Below are 17,181 nucleotides of genomic sequence, written 5' to 3'. Positions count from 1 at the left end.
CCTCTGCCTTTGTGGGATGCGCGGGGGATATGGTCACTAGTGTAACCAGGAGGTGAGGCCTCATTTAACACATTCATTCATCACTTCTTCATCAGGCTTAAGCCATGTTTCAGTCAGGCCAATCACATCAATATTATTGATTAGTTCACTGCCTTGGAAGTGAGGGATCCAACATTAAGTAGCGGAGGAGGTCTTCATTCCAGTGAGATTGCTAAGGTGAACACCACCATGTTAAGTTTTGACCAACCGACCAATCGAGGCCCAGACACGGTCTCAATGGAAGTAGTTGAGCTACATTGACTGTGCTAGTGACAGACTCCACTAAGCTGGCAGACTGGCTACCAGCCTGCTGCCTGGCCTGCACCCTATCTCATTGTAGAGTTAGAGCCCTGTCTATCTTCTTAGATCAGATGAGACCACCCCTCCAGCTAGGATGGAGTCCGTCACTCCTCAACAGGCCAGGCTTGGTGCTGTTTGTTGTTGAGTCCCAGAAAGAGGGCCAATTATCTACAAATTCTATATTTTGGGAGGGGCAGAAAACGGTTTTCAACCAGCGATTGAGTTGTGAGACTCTGCTGTAGAGCTCATCACTCCCCCTAGCTGGGAGGGGGCCAGAGACAATTACTCGATGCCGACACATCTTTCTAGCTGATTTACACTCTGTTTCATCCTAACATCGTTGCTGCCGACGTGGATAGCAACATCCCTATACTCTCTACACTCGCCAGTTTTAGCTTTAGCCAGCACCATCTTCAGATTAGCCTTAACGTCGGTAGCCCTGCCCCCTGGTAAACAGTGTATGGTCGCTGGATGATTCGTTTTAAGTCTAATACTGCGGGTAATGGAGTCACCAATGACTAGGGTTTTCAATTTGTCAGAGCTAATGGTGGTGGGCTTTGGCGTCTCAGACCCCGTAATGGGAGGAGGAGAGACCAGAGAAGGCTCAGCCCCTGACGTTGAGCCATTGCTTAATGGGGAGAACTGGTTGAAAGTTTCTGTTGGCTGAATGAGCGACACCGGTTGCACATTCCTACAGCATTTCCTTCCAGAGGCCATGAGAAAATTGTCCGGCTGTGGAGAATGTGCGAGGGGATTTATACTACTATCTGTAATTATTGGTGGCACAGTCTCTGGAGCTCTGTCAGAGTGACCATCGGGTTTTTGGTCACCTCCCTGACCAAGGCCCTTCACCCCCCGATTGCTCAGTTTGGCCGTGTGGCCAGCTCTAGGAAGAGTCTTAATGTTTCCAAACTTCTTCCGTTTAACCTTTGTGTAGTCTCAACATTCTGTATACTCCCCTTGTCCTAAGGGTAAAAAAATGACCCGCCTTCACTAAACCCTTAAAATAAACCAGCTTAATTGATTTTAAAACCCCAAATCTATTTTGCAAGAAGAAACAACCTGTCATTCATCACAAACGTTGTGAACATCTGAGGTTTCCCTCTTCACAATGCAGAAAGACTGCATTTAATCAGTAGACACCACTCATTTTTATTACAACACACTTGTCCTAATAGTTTATTTTTCTAACGTAGAGGTTTTTTTTATTATTATTATTATTATCTATTAAATTTACCCCAGAGGGACTCCAATCAAGTTGTAGAAACATCTGAAGGACGATCAATGGAAACAGGATGCACCTCCCCTCAATTTGGTGAGGGTGGCAGGGTAGCCTAGTGGTTAGAGAGTTGGACTAGTAACCGACAAATCTGTTGTTCTGCCCCTGAACAGGCAGTTAACCCACTGTTCCTAGGCCGTCATTGAAAATAAGAATTTGTTCTTAATGTACCAACAGAGTACTGTATTAATGTATCAACAGATTACTGTATTAATGTACCAACATATTACTGTATTAATGTATTAACATATTACTGAATTAACTGACTTGCCTAGTTAAATAAAGGTAAAATAAAAATAATAAATAAAACATTTTGAGTCTCATAGCAAAGGGTCTGAATACTTATGTAAATAAGCTATGTCTGTTTTTTGTTTTTATTAAATTTGCAACATTTCTAAATACCTGTTTCCCTTTGTCATTATGGGGTATTGTGTGTAGATTGAGGATTTTAAATTTTTTTGTAATCCATTTTAGAATAAGACTGTAACGTAACAAAATGTGGAAAAAGGGAAGAGGTGTCCTCACATCTCACATTTTCCCATCATACATTCCCATGTCCCCACATGTCACTAATACAGGACAGAGCAGGACAGAAGGAAAAACAGCCTCTGGTTAGAAAGTGAAATGCGGTGTGGACGAAGGAAAGGATGAAAGGAGGACAGTATTCCCTCTGATGTTGTGAAGACTGCTTTTCTGAGGACAATAATGTTGTAAATACATTAGTGTGGTGAGGACATTAGTGTGGTGAGGACATTAGTGTAGTGAGGACATTAGTGTGGTGAGGACATTAGTGTAGTGAGCACATTAGTGTAGTGAGGACATTAGTGTGGTGAGGACATTAGTGTGGTGAGGACAGTGTAATGAGGACATTAGTGTGGTGAGGACATTAGTGTAGTGAGGACATTAGTGTGGTGAGGACATTAGTGTGGTGAGGACATTAGTGTAGTGAGCACATTAGCGTAGTGAGGACATTAGTGTGGTGAGGACATTAGTGTAGTGAGGACATTAGTGTGGTGAGGACATTAGTGTGGTGAGGACATTAGTGTAGTGAGGACATTAGTGTAGTGAGGACATTAGTGTAGTGAGCACATTAGTGTGGTGAGGACATTAGTGTAGTGAGGACATTAGTGTAGTGAGGACATTAGTGTAGTGAGGACATTAGTGTAGTGAGGACATTAGTGTAGTGAGGACATCAGTGTAGTATAGATGTTATTGTTGTGAGGATGTTTGTATTGATGATTCTGTTCAGCTGCTGTTCAATATCCACAGGTCCTACAACTAACTGGGATGGAAAGTGATGCTTAGGGGCATGAATGTTGTAGCCTGCTGGTCCTCTCTGTACATATTGTTATTACACTAGATTACACACACACACACACACACACACACACACACACACACACACACACACACACACACACACACACACACACACACACACACACACACACACACACACTGAAAATGTATGTTCTCACTGTACTGGTTGGGGATAAAAACAACTGTGAAGTAGCATATATTACATTCATTCAAGTTAACCACTTTAAAAAAAAATATCAGACAAGGATTCCTCAATATCATGCGAAAATTCCTCAAAACATTGATATTTCCTTGTTTTGGCCTGTTTTCGATGATTGGTGAGTCTGGCTGGCACGAGGGACGACATTTTACAGGGGACTCTTTTGTATCTCTATGTTCATCTCTAGTAGTGATGCCTGGGGTCAGGGGTTACTGTTTATCCATACAAAGTGAGTCATTGTGTGTATTTGGACTCAAGACACTGTTGCTCTCATTGCCTTTGGGGCTTCTCGGTTCTCGGTACCGATGCCACCATATTTTTATTGGTATTTATTAAGGATCTCTGCCAAGACAGCAGCTTCTCTTCCTCGGGTTTATTATGGATCCCCATTAGTTCCTGCCAAGGCAGCAGCTACTCTTCCTGGGGTTTATTATGGATCCCCATTAGTTCCTGCCAAGGCAGCAGCTTCTCTTCCTGGGGTTTATTATGGATCCTCATTAGTTCCTGCCAAGGCAGCAGCTACTCTTCCTGGGGTTTATTATGGATCCCCATTAGTATCTGCCAAGGCAGCAGCTTCTCTTCCTGGGGTTTATTATGGATCCCCATTAGTTCCTGCCAAGACAGCAGCTTCTCTTGTGTTTATTATGGATCCCCATTAGTTCCTGCCAAGACAGCAGCTTCTCTTCCTTGTGTTTATTATGGATCCCCATTAGTTCCTGCCAAGGCAGCAGCTTCTCTTCCTGGGGTTTATTATGGATCCTCATTAGTTCCTGCCAAGGCAGCAGCTTCTCTTCCTGGGGTTTATTATGGATCCTCATTAGTTCCTGCCAAGGCAGCAGCTTCTCTTCCTGGGGTTTATTATGGATCCTCATTAGTTCCTATCAAGGCAGCAGCTACTCTTCCTGTGGTTTATTATGGATCCTCATTAGTTCCTGCCAAGGCAGCAGCTTCTCTTCCTGGGGTTTATTATGGATCCTCATTAGTTCCTGTCAAGGCAGCAGCTACTCTTCCTGTGGTTTATTATGGATCCTCATTAGTTCCTGCAAAGGCAGCAGCTTCTCTTCCTGGGGTTTATTATGGATCCTCATTAGTTCCTGCCAAGGCAGCAGCTACTCTTCCTGGAGTTTATTATGGATCCCCATTAGTTCCTGCCAAGGCAGCAGCTACTCTTCCTGGGGTTTATTATGGATCCCCATTAGTTCCTGTCAAGACAGCAGCTACTCTTCCTGGGGTTTATTATGGATCCTCATTAGTTCCTGCCAAGGCAGCAGCTACTCTTCCTGGAGTTTATTATGGATCCCCATTAGTTCCTGCCAAGGCAGCAGCTACTCTTCCTGGGGTTTATTATGGATCCCCATTAGTTCCTGTCAAGTCAGCAGCTACTCTTCCTGGGGTTTATTATGGATCCCCATTAGTTCCTTCCAAGGCAGCAGCTACTCTTCCTGGGGTTTATTATGGATCCCCATTAGTTCCTGCCAAGGCAGCAGCTACTCTTCCTGGGGTTTATTATGGATCCCCATTAGTTCCTGTCAAGTCAGCAGCTACTCTTCCTGGGGTTTATTATGGATCCCCATTAGTTCCTTCCAAGGCAGCAGCTACTCTTCCTGGGGTTTATTATGGATCCCCATTAGTTCCTGCCGAGTCAGCAGCCACTCTTCCTGGGGTACAAATAATTAAGGCACTTACATTACAATCATAAGATAAAACAGTACATCATATAACATTATTACACCACTACATGTCTACAATACAAAATGTATAATACCACCATATAACAGTATTACAATAAACGTGTGTAGAATGCATGTGCCTGTACCTTTGTGTGTGTCTCTTCACAGTCCTGGCTGTTTCATAAGGTGTATTTGTACCTGTTTTTTAGAATCTTATTCCATCGCTTGCATCAGTTACCTGATGTGGAATTAGAGTTCCATGTGGTCATGGCTCTATGTAGGACTGTGTGCCTCCCATATTCTGGACATGTGGCATGTCTTGTGGGGTATGAATGGGTGTCCGAGCCCTTGTGCTAGTAGTTTAAACAGACAGCTCGGTGCATTCAGCTTGTCATCACTTCTTACAAAAAACAAGTAGTGATGAAGTCAATCTCTCCTTCACTTTGAGCCATGAGAGATTGACATGCATATGATTAATGTTAGCTCCTCGTGCACTTTTAAGGGCCACCCGTGCTGCCCTATTCTGAGCCAATTGTAATTTTCCTAAGTCCCTCTTTGTCTCACCTGACCACACTACTGAACAGTAGTCCAGGTGTGACAAAACTTGGGCCTGTAGGACCTGCCTTGTTGATAGTATTGTTAAGAAAGCTGGGCAACCCTTTATTGTGGACGGACTTCTCCCCATCTTAGCTACTGTATGATCAATATGGTTTGACCATGACAGTTTACAATCCAGGATTACTCCGAAATGTTTAGGACTAACTTATTCCTTGCCACCTATTCTGAAACTGACTGCAGGCCTTCGATAAGTTTTGCAGTGATTTCAGTCTCTGTAGTAGCTGATGTGTATAGTGTTGAATCCTCCACGTACGTCAACACACAGGCTTTACTTAGAGCCAGCAGGCAGCTCATTAGTAAAGATTGAAAAAAGTTAGTGCCCCAGACAGCTGCCCTGGGGAATGCCTGATTCTACGTGGATTATGTTCGAGAGGATACCATTAAAGAACACCCTCTGTTCTGTTAGACAGGTAACTCTCAATCCACAATATAGCAAGAGGGGCAGGTAGCCTAGTGGTTGGAGCGTTGGACTAGCAACCGAAAGGCTGCAAGATTGAATCCCTGAGCTGACAAGGTAAAAATCTGTCGTTCTGCCCCTGTACAAGGCAGTTAACCTGCTGTTCCTAGGACGACATTGAAAATAAGAATTTGTTCTTTACTGACTTGCCTAGTTTAATAAAGTAAAAATAAATAAAGCTATAATATATGTTTTTCCAGGAACATACCATGATCGATCATGTCAAATGCTTTATTGAACTCTTAACAAAATAGCAATCTTTTTATTATCAATTTCTCTCAGCCAATCATTCTTAATTTGTGTAAATGCTGTGCATGTTGAATGCCCTTCCCTAAAAGTGTGCTGAGAGTCTGTAGTTAATTTCTTTACTCTAAAATAGCATTGTATCTGGTCAAACACAATTTTTTACCAAAGTTTATTGAGGGTTGGTTGGGCGCTGATTGGTCAGCTATTTGAGCCAGTAAAGGGTGCTTTGATAGACAACAATACAGTTCACTTTACATAATTCAAAATTACAATGCTCGTCTATCATAATTTGGTCAGTTATTCTTGGATGTGTAAGTACGGCTGGTTGCGGAGATGTCATGCCTAAATTTGCTAGTCTTTCCAATGAAAAAAATAATTAAAGCAGTTGGAAATATCAGTGGGTTTTGTGATGCGCCATCTGATTCAATGAATGTTTGAGCTGAGTTTGACTTTTTTTTTTGTTCCCCAAATCTTTTTACTATCGTTCTTTATATAATTGATCTTTGTTTCATAGAATAGTTTATTCTTCTTTTTGTTCTGTTTAGTCACAGTAGGTTTGCAAATCGGTTATGCAGCCAGACTTATTTGCCATTCCTTTTGCCCCATCCCTCTCAACCATAAAATTGTTCAATTCCTCATCAATCCACAGGGATTTAAATGTGTGTACACTCATTTTATTAATGGGTGCATACGTATTAGTAACAGGAGTAAGCCATTTCATAAACATGTGAAGTGCAGCTTCTGGTTGCCCCTCATTACACACCACAGACCAGCAAATACTCTTTACATCATCAAGATAGCACAAAACCTCTTGTGTGACCTCTTATACAAAATATTAGGTACAGCCTTTGGAACTTTAGTTTTTCATTGATATGGCTACCATATTGTAGCCATTTTGTGGTCACTACATCTGATAGATTTGAATACTGCTGTACAGCAGATGTCTGCAGGATTAGTAACGATGTGATCAGTACATGTGGATTTCATTCCTGTGTTGTTTGTTAATATCCTGGTAGGTTGACCGATAACCTGAACCAGGTTTCAGGCACTGGTTACAGTTTGAAGCTTTTCCTTGAGTCAGCAGCTTGACGAAAGCCAGTCAATATTTAGGTCACCCAGAGAATATACCTCTTTGTTGATATCACATACATTATCAAGCATTTCACACATATTATCCACATACTGTTTGTTAGCACTTTGTGGTCTATAGCAGCTTCCCACCAGAATGGGCTTTAGGTGAGGCAGATGAACCTGTAGCCATATTACTTCAACAGTATTTTACATTATCCAGATACTGACTGTTAACACTTGGTGGTCTATAGCAGCTTCCCACCAGAATGGGCTTTAGGTGAGGCAGATGAACCTGTAGCCATATTACTTCAACAGTATTTAACATTATCCAGATACTGACTGTCTATATCAGCTTCCCACCAGAATGGGCTTTAGTTGAGGCAGATGAACCCGTAGCCATATTACTTCAACAGTATTTTACATGAGATCGTCTCTAAGCTTTACAGGAATCAGGTTCTGAATAAAGACCACAAAACTGCTCCAGTTGGCATTTCTGTCTTTTCGGTAGATGTTATAACCATGTATTGCTACCACTGTATCATCAGGTATTTTCTAACTGAGTTTCAGAGATAGTCAGAAAATCAATGTCATCTCTTGCTAGCAAGTTTTATTGATTTCATAAACCTTGTGGCACAGCGCTCTATCCTCGGGGGGTCTGCGAGGCCACTTGTGGAAAAAGAGCGGCCGTACCTCCTCAGTCTTTGCACCAGCTGTCGTCATCGGCAGCTCTATGGTGAGAAACATCTCGGTTCCCGGGACGAAAACCCTGTGCTATCCCGGAGCACGAGTACAGGACATAACAAGGCCACTTCCTACTGTTCTTCGACAGATGCCCGGAGCTGACGCCGTCGTAGTCCATGTGGAGGCAAACAACATTAGGAGGGCTAGCTCAGAACTGCTGAAGATGGATTTTAAGGAACTTGTCGGAAAGTTTCCAAAAAGAGGCCAATTATTTCAGGTCGATAGGCAGCGAGGCCCGATGGACCAAAGCCAGCTGTAGAATCCATCGTGGCTGGTGGAGGGGCCGGGAATCTCAAACATCCTCATGCTCCGATGAGGGGGAGCTCTGGAGATCTGAAACCCAGTTAGAAGGCACCAGAGAGGGAGACAGAACAGAGGACGAAGGGGCAGGTCCTCCGGATCTGATTTTGAAGCGGAAGCCACCAGGGATGAAGACGCCGGAACCTTTGGATCCAGGGTGCCGAAGCTGTTTGAAGTCTGTGTCCGGTCCGGGCTTCCCGTCGCCACTTGTGATTCAACATCGATAAAAGACTCTCGAACAAAAAACTTCACAGAATAGGTGCATTAAATTAGCCTCATACCATGTAATGGCTATGTAATTACAATGCCATGATCTAATAACTCTAATAATTTTACACCGCAACGGCTAATCAGTACACGATGACAGCACAGCTTCTGTTTTGTTTTAACTGTCCAATTATGAAATTCTGGCTAGTGATAACCCGATGCCTTGGATCAAACAAAATCAGTTGTAACCCAGGTTATTGGATTCCGTTTGGAATGTGAAAACAGACTTCTGATTGGCTGAGAATACCGGTGGAAATCTGAGGTGGGTGTAGTACTAGGACCAAGTTACGAGGTTTACGAGGCTTTACCTGAACCCAATTCATTTCCTGCCAACTGCCTAGTGTCAACATGATGTCACCTATGACACATTCTAATGGTGTTTAAGTGGTGCTTAATGCTGTTATCTCTAGCTGTAGAGAGCTTCAATTCAGTTTACATTTAAGTTATCAACAGCTATATATATCTTACAAGGGGCAAAATGTCTTCAGAACAAGATAAACGGGTCAGATTCGAACGTGGAAAGTCTTCAAAGGGCAGTATTTGTCCACCCACTCACTCTAGTAAATGTATTCTATTGAATTCTTATCAGGGTTAAACCTCTTTAGCTTGAATTGGATCTCGGGGGAGTCCTTTTTCACTATGAAAAAAAAACACATTTTAGAATCATCTTGAAGCTTGTACGTCACGGACAGAATCAACTTGACCAAATTTCATGTGTAGGTTCGTGTTTTATTTAAATTTTATTTTTTGTCCATACTGTGGGATGAAGAGGTTGTATTTGGTGTATCTTCTTGGTGCTTGGTGTATCGTCAATACAATTCATTCTTATAAAATATCTCAATCACAATATGTATATTATTTAGATTATTTAGATATACTTCTACATAGTATAATTGACAACGCTGTTGATTTGTATTTAGGAGTATGAGGTAGGGGTGTCTGGATGGTCCAGTGATGACACTTCTAGTCCAGAGCAGTACGTTACAGCTCAATGATCGTGGGTTCAATTCCTTCTTTGAACTTTCTCTCCTCCAGACCGTCCCCACCCATCTTATTCCCTACTGTCTACATAAAGCTTCATAAACACTTAAAGGAGGTTTTAAAATACAACAACAACCGACAGGAGGGAAGCTTAAAAGCATAGTTATAATGGATTCTCTCTCTCTCACGATACATTCCATTCCATTAATTACAGTAGTCATTTCTAATCAGATTTGCTTTGATATTTTATAATCTAGCTCGTGTGAAGTTGATCCAGTGTCCTGGTCTTATCTGTTCCTTACTGTGTAACAGCATTGTAACAGCAGTGTAACTTTGGCAGCTCGTTAAGCACAATATTGTCTCTACAATCTGTTCAACCTTGACTTGGCTGAGCCTCTGCAAGATAAATCACACCTCGCTCTCGCCCTTGTTCTGTAACTATGCACAAATGTTTTCCTAGCGCTTATTCTGCATCAACAAGTATGTTCAAAGCCATGGAAAGAGAGTCTCTCTGACTAAAAATGTAATGGGACGAAAGAAGGATAATGTGTTTTTATGGTGATGGTGGTTGTATTTAGCTTTGAAAAAAAAATATTGAACCTTTATTTAACTTGGCAAGTCAGTTAAGAACAAATTCTTATTTACAGTGACGGCCTCCCAAAAGGCAAAAAGCCTCCTACGGGGATGGGGGCCTGGGATAAGAAATGTATGAATAAATAAATACAATATAAATACCGGACAAAACACACATCACAACAAGAGAGGCAACACAACACTACATAAAGAGAGACCTAAGACGACAACAAAACATGACAACAACGTGGTAGCAACACCACATGGTAGCAGCACAAAAACATGGTACAAACATTATTGGGCAAAGTCAACAGCACAAAGGTCAAGAAGGTAGAGACAACAATACATCACACAAAGCAGTCACAACTGTCAGTAAGAGTGTCCATGATTGAGTCTTTGAATGAAGAGATTGAGGTAAAACTGTCAAGTTTGAGTGTTTGTTGCAACTCGTTCCAGTCACTAGCTGCAGCGAACTGAAAAGAGGAGCGACCCAGGGATGTTTGTGCTTGAGGGACCTTTAACAGAATGTGACTGGCAGAACGGGTGTTGTATGTGGAGGATGACGGCTGCAATAGATATCTCAGATAGGGGGGAGTGAGGCCTAAGAGGGTTTTATAAATAAGCATCAACCAGTGGGTCTTGTGACGGGTATACAGAGATGACCAGTTTACATAAGAGTATAGAGTGCAGTGATGTGTCCTATAAGGAGCGTTAGTGGCAAATATGATGGCCAAATGGTAAAGCACATCTAGCCACTCGAGAGCACCCTTACCTGCCGATCTATAAAGTATGTCTCTGTAATCTAGCATGGGTAGGATGGTCATCTGAATCAGGGTTAGTTTGGCAGCTGGGGTCTAAAAGAAGTGATTACAATAGAGGAAACCAAGTCTAGATTTAACTTTAGCCTGCATCTTTGATATGTGCTGAGAGAAGGACAGTGCACCGGCTAGCCATACTCCCAAGTCCTTGTATGAGGTGACTACCTCAAGCTCTGAACCCTCAGAGGTAGTAATAACACCGGTGGGGAGAGGGGCATTCTTCTTACCAAACCACATGACCTTTGTTTTGGAGGTGTTCAGAACAAGGTTAAGGGTAGAGAAAGCTTTGTTGGGCACTAAGAAAGCATTGTTGTAGAGCATTTAACACAAAATCCGGGGAGGGGCCAGCTGAGTATAAGACTGTATCATCTGTTTATAAATGGATGAGAGAGCTTCCTACTGCCTGAGCTATGTTGTTGATGTAAATTGAGAAGAGTGTGGGGCCTAGGTTTAAGCCTTGGGGTACTCCCTTGGTGACAGGCAATTGCTGAGAGAGCAGATTTTCTGACTTTATACACTGCACTTTTTGAAAGAGGTAGTTAGCAAACCAGGCCAAAGACCCCTCAGAGACACCAATACTCTTTAGCCGGCCCACAATAATGGAATGGTCTACCGTATCAAAGCTTTGGCCAAGTCAATAAAAATAGCAGCAGAATATTGCTTAGAATCAAGGAATCTTAGAATTAAGGAATCTTAGAATCAAGGAATCAAGGAATCTTAGAACTTAAGGCCCTAGGTATAGTCAGTCTTTAATTTTTAGATAGCGTACATCTCCTGCATCTCACTCTTTGCCGCACTAAGCATATATGACATACTAATGGGCATTTTCTTACAATATTACAATGGTATTTAATTGTTTACTTGTTTTTTAAAATTCAATAAGCCCTGTCTCTTTCTCAATAAGCCCTGTCTCTTGCTCAATAAGCCCTGTCTCTTGCTCAATAAGCCCTGTCTCTTGCTCAATATGCCCTGTCTCTTGCTCAATCAGCCCTGGCTCTTGTTCAATAAGCCCTGGCTCTTGCTCAACAAGCCCCGGCTCTTACTCAACAAGCCCTGTGTCTTGCTCAACAAGCCCCATGTCTTGCTCAATATGCTCTGTCTCTTGCTCAATCAGCCCTTTCTCTTGCTCAATCAGCCCTTTCTCTTGCTCAATCAGCCCTTTCTCTTGCTCAATCAGCCCTTTCTCTTGCTCAATCAGCCCTGTCTCTTGCTCAATCAGCCCTTTCTCTTGCTCAATCAGCCCTTTCTCTTGCTCAATCAGCCCTGTGTCTTGCTCAACAAGCCCCATGTCTTGCTCAATCAGCCCTGTCTCTTGCTCAATCAGCCCTTTCTCTTGCTCAATCAGCCCTTTCTCTTGCTCAATCAGCCCTTTGTCTTGCTCAATCAGCCCTTTCTCTTACTCAACAAGCCCTGTGTCTTGCTCAACAAGCCCCATGTCTTGCTCAATCAGCCCTTTCTCTTGCTCAATCAGCCCTGTCTCTTGCTCAATCAGCCCTTTCTCTTGCTCAATCAGCCCTTTCTCTTGCTCAATCAGCCCTTTCTCTTGCTCAATCAGCCCTTTCTCTTGCTCAATCAGCCCTGTCTCTTGCTCTATAAGCCCTGTCTCTTGCTCTGTAAGCCCTGTCTCTTGCTCTGTAAGCCCTGTCTCTTGCTCTATAAGCCCTGTCTCTTGCTCAATCAACCCTGTCTCTTGCTCAATAAGCCCTGTCTCTTGCTCAATAAGCCCTGTCTCTTGCTCAATCAGCCCTGTCTCTTGCTCTATAAGCCCTGTCTCTTGCTCAATCAACCCTGTCTCTTGCTCAATAAGCCGTCTCTTGCTCAATCAGCCCTGTCTCTTGTTCAATCAGCCCTGTCTCTTGCTCTATAAGCCCTGTCTCTTGCTCTGTAAGCCCTGTCTCTTGCTCTGTAAGCCCTGTCTCTTGCTCTATAAGCCCTGTCTCTTGCTCAATCAACCCTGTCTCTTGCTCAATAAGCCCTGTCTCTTGCTCAATAAGCCCTGTCTCTTGCTCAATCAGCCCTGTCTCTTGCTCTATAAGCCCTGTCTCTTGCTCAATCAACCCTGTCTCTTGCTCAATAAGCCCTGTCTCTTGCTCAATCAGCCCTGTCTCTTGTTCAATCAGCCCTGTCTCTTGCTCTATAAGCCCTGTGTCTTCACTGCATTTCTCCTGTTGCGTTTTGATCACACCAACCAAAAAAACAACATTACTAAATGGCGTTTTATTACTCAAATATTTTTTTTTTTTTTTTTTAACTTTATTTTTCAAATGATGTTGATGTGCTTATGACTAATCGGCTACAATGTGTTGATTCATAGTGGCCCGACAAGACAAGGGTGTGATAGTCATGCATTAGTAATGTGTCACACAGCTTCTCTGGAAATAACCATTTGTGTTTAGCCCCTGAGGGGGACATCAGTACAACACCACACAACCAGGCATGAAACCACCTTTTAACTCTAACTGCAAAACTGAGGTAACTACTGCAGTATTTATATGTAGAAGATTTATGTTCTGTATCAGATTTGTTTCAATATTGTCCACAACTTTGTAATTAATGTAATAAAATCACTAAGACAATATTCTTCACATAAATGACATTGTCATCTGAAGGATCTTGATTCCAGAGGCTGGTGAAGTGCTGTCAGTAGGGAAAAAAAATACAACTCAGAATTTAATTTTTTGGAGCATTTTAAAAAACGATTACAAACAGAGTGGTGCTTACATAGTTGTTTTAGAAAAATAAGAACAACAAGATGTGAAAACACTTAACCTTTTAACACACAAGAACAAACAAGATGTGAAAACACTTAACCTTAAAACACAAGAATAAACAAGATGTGAAAACACTTAACCTTTTAACACACAAGAACAAACAAGATGTGAAAACACTTAACCTTAACACACAAGAACAAACATATGAAAACACTTAACCTTAACACACAAGAACAAACAAGATGTGAAAACACTTAACCTTAACACACAAGAACAAACATATGAAAACACTTAACCTTAACACACAAGAACAAACATATGAAAACACTTAACCTTAACACACAAGAACAAACATATGAAAACACTTAACCTTAACACACAAGAACAAACATATGAAAACACTTAACCTTAACACACAAGAACAAACATATGAAAACACTTAACCTTAACACACAAGAACAAACATATGAAAACACTTAACCTTAACACACAAGAACAAACATATGAAAACACTTAACCTTAACACACAAGAACAAACATATGAAAACACTTAACCTTAACACACAAGAACAAACATATGAAAACACTTAACCTTAACACACAAGAACAAACAAGATGTGAAAACACTTAACCTTAACACACAAGAACAAACATATGAAAACACTTAACCTTAACACACAAGAACAAACATATGAAAACACTTAACCTTAACACACAAGAACAAACATATGAAAACACTTAACCTTAACACACAAGAACAAACATATGAAAACACTTAACCTTAACACACAAGAACAAACAAGATATGAAAACACTTAACCTTAACATACAAGAACAAATAGGATGGTAAAACACGTAACACATAAGAACAAGGGACACCTAACAACTATAATCCATTGCACTAACGTGAAACTAATCTGAAATACCATATGGACAATAAGTGTACTCTGAGTACATGTGGTACAATACAATATAACCAGGAAGGAAAACATCTTTAAGGTGTAAAACTGCAGTATTTACATATTGAGTATTTATGTCCTACATCGGATCACAACGAAGGTTTGTTTTAACTATAAACACAATTTTGTAACTTACGTTATCACATCAATAACTCAACATGTGTCATTCGTACATAAATTATACTGTCATTTTGTCATCCAAAATAAATGTACTTGGTTTTGTAAGTTAAAAAAAATAAAAAATAAAAAGTACTCTCAATTTATTTTGGAGTCAACAACAAAACAAAATAGGAAGTGTTGAACAGTGCTATAGACGTTCATATTGAAGCATCATGCTGTATGCTGATATAGAGAATATATCGAACGGCTAGGAAATGACCATAATAAGAAGTTTTTAATACAATATAATAATTATAATTAATATATAACTCACCTGATAACAGATAGCACAGGCTAACACTGCAGACGTACTCTACACAAGGTAGAGTGAGACAACAAATATAAGCTGTGAATATGAACAAGTTAATGTGTGTTTTAAGTAGTGTGTGTGTACAGGACAATTCTTCATCGTATGTCATGCTACAGGTGTTATATTCATTCAATATACTTCATTATTTGCTTACTTTACTTGACATTGAAACATAACCCGCAAAGCCCCTTTCGTTTGGATGGTCTAATTGGCCACAGCCATCTCCTCTTCAAAATATGCCTTGTCTCAAATCAATACAGAATTATACTTCAGTTCTCATCAATTCATCTTCCCATCTCCTCACTCAACAAGAGTCCCGATGGTGCTTAGCAAATACCTTAAAAACAAAATAACACATTTTTATAAATGTGAGAACATCCAACGACAATAATAATATATATTTTTTAAATACACTACTGCAAAATCACACAGACTTATTTTGATCCGTATCAGTGAGTAAAAAGAACACTCCATGTCTTTTCCTACAATCTCCCCGGTCTGAAGCTGTCAACCACCCCCCTGAAACATTCTGTCCCTCCCTTCCTGCCTCCCTTCCTCAATGACAACCGGAAGATTTACTTCAACATCAATAGTATTACTGTTGATTTTCCAAGAAGTATCTTATAACAATAGTATAAGTATCTGAACGTATCTGAGTATCCCCCTTGATAGAAGTCTCTCGAGTGGCGCAACGGCCTAAGGCCCTGCATCTCAGTGCTATAGGTGTCACTACAGACCCTGGTTCAATTCCAGGCTGTGTGTCATACCCTGACCATAGAGAGCCATTGCTTCTCTATGGTGTAGTGGGTCAGGGCATGACTAGGGGGTGTTCTAGTATATCTGTCTATGTTGTGTTCTAATTTCTTTTTCTATGTTGGTGTTTTGTATGATTCCCAATTAGAGGCAGCTGGCTACAGAAGTCTCTAATTGGGGACTATATTTAAGTAGTTATTTTTCCCACCTGTGTTTGTGGGATCTTGTTTATGTGTAGTTGCCTGTGAGCACTCCATTGTCTTCACGTTTCGTTCATTCTTTATTGTTTTTTTTTTGTGCGTTTCAGTTAATAAACATGTGGTAACCATATCACGCTGCACCTTGGTCCGATAACTCTTACGACGAACGTGACACTGTGTGTCAACCGGCCGTGACTGGGAGTCCCATAGGGCGGCACACAATTTGCCCAGCTTCGCCCAGGTTAGGGTTTGGCCGAAGTAGGCCGTCATTGTAAATAATTTGTTCTTAACTGACTTACGTTTAAAACAATAAAACATATATATGCCGTTATGTCTCCAAATGCGTGTGTATTTGTGTATTTATTTATTTAAATACTCTATATCTGTGTATTTAAGTATTTTAAAACACACAGCTCAAAAGCAGAACTTTTTTTTCAGTATTTGAATAGTTTTTTTCTAAAAACCAAATACTTGCCCTAAAAAAAAATACTTATTTTAAATACTATTTTCAAATACCTCGTTGGGTTGAATGCATGGGGGGGGGGGGGGGGGGTATATTTCAGTCCATGTATTTGAGTATTTTCAAATGCTTTCCATGTGTATTTCCAAATACAATCCAATATTCAACTACTTGTTTTTTTAATAACAAGATTATCTGAAGACGTGTTCAGAAATATATTGAAAAGTAATTGAAATACCTGAAATAGTATTTGAACCCAGCAAACTGGTCCAGTCAACTAAGACAATGACTCAATTACCCAGGGTGCCTCTGGGACACAGGTTGAACAAGGCAAAGTACCCCAAAACAAGCTCACTCAATCCCAGTCATTATCAGGGAAACAGTCTGAGGTCATCGGTCAAATCTATGCTACACAACCCTGGCAGAGACGCATTAAAAAATACTACAGTTTACTGCAGTATACTGTAGAATACTATACTGTACACTGTAGTGTCCCTCAATCATTTGAAGTACTTACTATAGAATGTTGTAGTATTCTGTAGAATACTATAGTAAATACTACAGTAATGTCCGCAAAAACACTACAGTCCACAAAAAACACTACACTTAAAAAAAAAACTATACTAAATACTAAAGTATTCTGATTGCATATGACCTGCCCATTCCCCTCCCCATATTGCTATACTACAGTATTCACTGTCGTGTTTTTGCAGATTTACTACAGTGAAGTAAGCAGAGAGAGAGAGAGCG

The 17,181-nt window shown here is 40.9% G+C and overlaps 1 long non-coding RNA gene across 1 annotated transcript in view; it reads right to left on the bottom strand.

Annotated features, from left to right (window-relative positions):
* LOC149971522 (uncharacterized) overlaps window positions 1-17,181 on the bottom strand; it is a 255,974-nt gene that overhangs the window by 204,924 nt on the left and 33,869 nt on the right. The gene's annotated exons all lie outside the window — the stretch shown is intronic.

Source organism: Oncorhynchus mykiss, chromosome 25, assembly GCF_057628025.1.
Source record: "Oncorhynchus mykiss isolate SJ-2025 chromosome 25, ASM5762802v1, whole genome shotgun sequence".
Taxonomy (NCBI): domain Eukaryota; kingdom Metazoa; phylum Chordata; class Actinopteri; order Salmoniformes; family Salmonidae; genus Oncorhynchus; species Oncorhynchus mykiss.
This window is presented reverse-complemented; position numbering and strand designations above follow the sequence as displayed.